We start from the raw sequence: 5,350 nt of genomic DNA, 5'->3' as shown, positions 1-5,350 counted from the left end.
TCTGCCGCAGAACCACACAGAACTGCTGCTCATCTCTGGCTGATCATTGCTAAACACAGCTACGCCAAGATCCATGTCCGCTGCACCCTGTCGGCTACACTTGCACTGGGGACTGAGGGGCGTTTTCTGTTGAGAGATCTTTTTCATTTGGTAGATTCACATGGACTCAATTTTCCAGCATTGCAGGACCCTGCTCACCATTCTCCATCCCTAGGAACAGGCATGTAAGTGGCATAAAGGGACGCAGGACTTGCAAAGCTGGGGTAGGGGCTGACTTGGCTGCTGAAATGAGCCCAAATCAATGGCTTTGGTGAAATCAATGATAGGTAGGTAATAGGTAGACAAGGTTTATTAGTTCCTGTGACTACCTGGTTCCTAAAGTCATACCTACTAGCTCACTTTAAAAAAGGAATTTCTTCTTTGAAAGGACAGATGGATCAACCGAAGGGGCTAACGCCCAACATTAGATGAGGACTCGGGGCTTCGTGCACAACAAGGTCAAGGTGGCCGGGCTCACGCTCAGTCTTTCCTGAACAGTTTATCCAACCTGTGATGACAATCGGGAAAGAGATGGGATCACATTTCCTTTCAGTACTGAATCTGTAGGGCTTCTTTACACTGAAGTGAATGTGGCATTATCATAAACAAGCACTGGGCAAAGAGCCAAGACACGGAGGCCCTATCCTAGCTTGGTCAATCCTTGCTGTGTGACTTTCAGCAAGTCATGTGTCTTCTCTGGGCTTTGGATTCATCTGTAAAACAAGGGTCCTGGACAAGAGCTGAGGGCACTGGAACCTCATGGAGAAGTCTTGTTAAGAACACAGAAACCACATGTCTCCCCTGGGGATACTGATTAAGGAGCTCTGGGGTGGGGCCTGGCATCTCTGCTTTTGCTCAGTTCCTTGGTGGATTCCGAGGTTGATGGTCCACTGGGCTGATGTTTGGCATCTACCAGATTAGATATGCCCAAATGCTATCCTGTATTAGAATGAGGAAAATGGTCATGTTTATGGTTGTTGCAGCCTTCATGTTGGTAACTACGTAAACCCACACTGACCAGTGGTGGGAAGAATGCCTGGCCAGATGAAAATTACTCCCAGAATGATGCCAGATTCAACTTCTGAGTGTTCTGGTTTCTAACAGGAAAAAGCTCCAGTTCTAAGGGTTATGATTGTTGCCTGCAGCTCTCAACCACATTCCAAGGCTCATCACGGCATGTACAGACCCAGGAACCTGAGTGACAGGCAACATAAGCCGTCTTGTCATGAAGACACCTCAGAACATACACTGGAGCAGGCAGCACAGCTAGACCCAGGTGGGCTCACAACACGTGGGTGAACTGCCCCCCAAGTCTCCCTGTGTGCTAGGAAATCAGCGACCCCCCCACCAGTGGGTGGGAAAGTTTTTGGATAACTGCCTGGGTGGTACCTTGGACAGCTCCCTGTGGCTCAGCAGCGGAGACCCTCAGAGAGCAGCCTACCCCACCACACAATTCCTAGCCTCTCATTCTTTCTGGTGAGGTCCTACCCCAGGGAAGATAGAGCCTTTGGGGAATGGGGAGGGTCGAGGAGGTGGTGGGGTGAAGCTGGCTTTGGCCATTTGGGGAAAATGAAGAAGAGGCAGAAAGAACAAGCAAACAGCAGGCTGATCTAGAAAAAACATCAACACTACGGGCCCCAAACAGTGCCACAGACTTCCCTCTTGGGTTCTTCTATTATCACCAATCTTGGCATAAAACCATTGTTTGCAGAACACTTGTCACATACCTTTTCACAAAATCTTCAGAGCAAGCCCTTGTGGAAGTTATTGTTCTCATTTTACAGATAATGGAACTGAAGCCCATTATCAGGTCAAGTGTTCAGCCAGAGGTCACACAGCCAATGGACTGAGCTAAGCTTGGCCTCAAGCAGGGGTCCTTACCAGATCTCTCTACTGTGCGGCCTGCTCCTCTCCATACATGGCTGGGATTTTGTGGGGAACTCACAATTTCTGGGGATGCAGTCAGGTCTCTGACTATTGGGGTAGCCTCTGGCTGTGCAGACGTATCAGGAAATGAAGCTGTGGGTGCTAAGGCAGGAGCACAGACTGCTTGTGTGCCCAGATGTGGGCAAAACCCCCCAAATTAAGTAACTAAAAAACGGCACTGAGGTTTCCAGTTGTACCACTTACCAGGTAGATGGCTAGGGGTGGGTCTCTTGGCTTGCCCTGCCTCAGTTTCCAAAGCTGCCAAATGGGTCAGATCACTGTGCTGGTGACCTGGGGGAGGTTTTAAGAGTATGCCTGGGCAGGGGCGGCGGTGGGGGGGGGGGTGTGGTAAACATTGTATGTAACAGCACCTTGAAGACGACCCAGAGCTGTGAACCCTTTCAGGGGCTCCTAGAAACTGGATTGGTGGAAAGGACTGGGGTGATGGTGGTGGAAACGGTGGGGTGGAACGACTCCCTCTGGATACATGCCAAGCCTTCTCAAATCTGTCTGCTAAGATCCTGAGGGCAGAGGAGAATGGACACCACTCCGCTGCCAGCGAGGGCACAAGAGGCTCCTTCCCTGTTTTATCTTAAATTCAAAATAACAATCAGGGGAAAATTGATGCTCCCTTGCACCTTTGTGAATGCAACCTGTTTGCCCCAATCCCAATTGGAAAAATGTACAAGAAAGAGAGAAGCTTTCCCTCATTCCTCTGGGGCCTGAGAGATCAGCTCCTTCCTTCTCTCTTCCAAGGTTCTGGACCACCAGAGACCAGACAATGCGTTCTGGGTGTCTTCCTAGCCCCGCACGCACCTCTGCCCATGGACACTGTCTCCTCTGGTCGTTTGTGTGCTCTTCTGGGGTCCAAAATCAGGGTTTGAGCTGGGCTATGTGATTTTTTTAAGGTTCTCACAACAGTCTCATGAGAAAGGTATTGTTTTCCCATTTTACAGGCAAAAGCACTGAGGCTTAGAGAAGTAAAGGGACTAACTTAAAACCATGGGGTAAGTAAAAAGTAAATCTAGGATTAGAACCTAGGTATGTCACTCCAAAGATGCCTGCCCTCGCTCTAGTGACTCCTGGCCCGAGGGCTTCTCCTTTCTGGGTGCCAACCCAGGCAATGCTGTCCGAGTGAGCGAGCGCCTTGGCCACAGCGCCCAGGAGATGGAGGTCCCTAGAGCACAGCTCAGAGAAGCCTGTCCGGACAAGGACCCCTCGGGTGGCTCTAGAAGTTGCATCTCACAGGGACCCAGCTCTGGCCTTTGGCTACCTGGCAGTAAAAACTACCACTCTTGGTGATACAAGGCCCGGCCCCGAATCCCTGCAGAGTGCGCCCCTCGCCCGTCTGGGAGCTCTAGAACCTCTTTCGAGCAGGAGGCACAACTTTCCTAGGTTCCGGGAGCCAGAGCTTTTGCACCCCAATCCCGCCCGGACGCTAGAAGTAAGAGGTGTAGGCGGCCCCGCCGTTACCGGGAGCGCAGCAAAGTTGCAAGCCAGGCGGGAGCAACAACGTACCCCACCCAGGAGCACAATCCTCCCGGCCTCTGGGCCCCCCACCGAGGGTGGCGAGCGATGCCGAAGAGTCCGCCATTACCGGGCTGGCGGTGGCCGTGCCTCTGCAGAGCCTGGCGCGGAGGAAAGCTGAAAGTTGAGATTGGGCAGGTGCAACGATCCCCGGGGACTGGCGTCCCCCAGCCTCCGGCTGCCCGCGGGGGGTAGCGCGCCTTGCCAAAGGGGCCGCCATTACCGCAGGCGCGCAGCTCCGAGCCGAGCGTGCAGCAGAACGGGGACGCTGGTCCCCGCAAAGTTGGAGCGAGAGCGCAGCGGGCGCGACGATCGCTGGGACCCGAGCCCGCCGGCCTGGGGCTGCCGGCTGGGGAGGAGATCGAGGCCACTGGGACCAAGTTGGGACGCAAGCAAGCCCCCCATGCCTGCCCGTGAGCACTGCGGGCTGGGAGCCCAAGGGGACACCGAGGGGACGCGGGACGCCTGGGCCGAGAACTCACCTGCTGCCGAGTCGGGCAGTGCCGAGGCTGCCTCTTTGCGAGGCGCACCCGCCAGCCCGCCGGCCCGCGAGCCTGCCCGCCTCCTTCCTCCTCCTCCGTCTCCCTTCTCCTCCTCTTTCTCCTCCTCCTTCTCCCGGGCTCCTGCAGCCACCGCGCTCCCGGTTCCAAACCCTCCCGGTCCGACGCCCCGCGCGGCTGTAAGGCGCCAGTCGTACCCGCTCACCTCTGGGTAGGAGCCGCGCGCATCCCTCCGCCTTCCCCGCCGCCTTTCCGATCCCTTCCCGCCCCCTCTTCCCGAGCCCCAACCCCTCCCCAAGTCCCCTCCCCTCCCTCCGCCCCTTGCGAACCCAAGTTCGGGACGGAGGCTGTGGGCTTCCCCGGCGCCGTGCCGGGGCGCCCCGCGCGCGCGCCCCTGGCTCACCCCGTCCGCCCGGCAGCCGCTCGCCGCCTGGCTGCCCCTCGGAGCAGCCCCGGGGCTAAGTAGCTCCTCGCCCAGAGGCCGGAAACGCGGCATAAATATGTAGGGGCAGAGCCGTGAGCTCAGCGAGGGTCGTGAGGGGGAATTTATTTCTTAATGTCCCTCCTTTATCCTATCATCGCTGAAACAAATTAGCGGTGACGTCCAACCCGGCTGGTTTATGGGTGTGGGGAGGGAAACGTCGCAACCCTCACTAAAAGAGCCTCTCTGGGCTCCAAAACATAGATCTTTTATATAACCTAATTTCCATCTTTTTTTCTATCAGGAAACACACGCACACACACACACACACACCCCATGACAATTTCTGGGAGCCTGGAGGGGGCTCCGTGCGGTAGCCACAGGGCAGCTCTCTGGGTAGAGAGGGCCCCGTGGAAAGCAGAGATGGTTATTTCTGCCTCTCCATCAGCCTTGGGGTAACGTTCCTCAACGGGACAGTGGGGTGCGCTGCCTTTCACTCTAGACAGGGCCAAAAGGCACCCCAGCCTGAATTCTGGCTCTGGCTCTTGGGTGGGCAGACAGGAAGAGAGGGGCCGGTGGAGGAAATGCTGCCTTGCTCTGGTCTTCCTCCCCTGAAGTAGCGGGTAGTCCTGACAGCTGGCGAGGGGGATGGACCCGGAGGGCGCCGGCTTGCTCACCTGTGGCCTGGAAAAGCTGCAGGTAAACCTGTGGGTTGGAGACGCCCAGGGCTGGGCTGGGAGGAGGGGAGGAGGCAGAGAAGCAAGCTTTCCTTCCTTTCTTAGGGGCCCTAACATATGGGTAACCATATAAACCCGGCTCAAAAGCTGTCTTTTCCCGGGCAGATTGCGAAGAATTTTGCATTTCACTGTTGCTGCTGCTCACACACTCTTGGGAAAATGGGAGCAAACCAGGGAAATAGAGAATACACACACACAGA

Source organism: Ovis canadensis, chromosome 17, assembly GCF_042477335.2.
Source record: "Ovis canadensis isolate MfBH-ARS-UI-01 breed Bighorn chromosome 17, ARS-UI_OviCan_v2, whole genome shotgun sequence".
In the NCBI taxonomy this organism is placed as follows: Eukaryota; Metazoa; Chordata; class Mammalia; order Artiodactyla; family Bovidae; genus Ovis; species Ovis canadensis.
Note: the sequence above shows the minus strand (reverse complement) of the source record.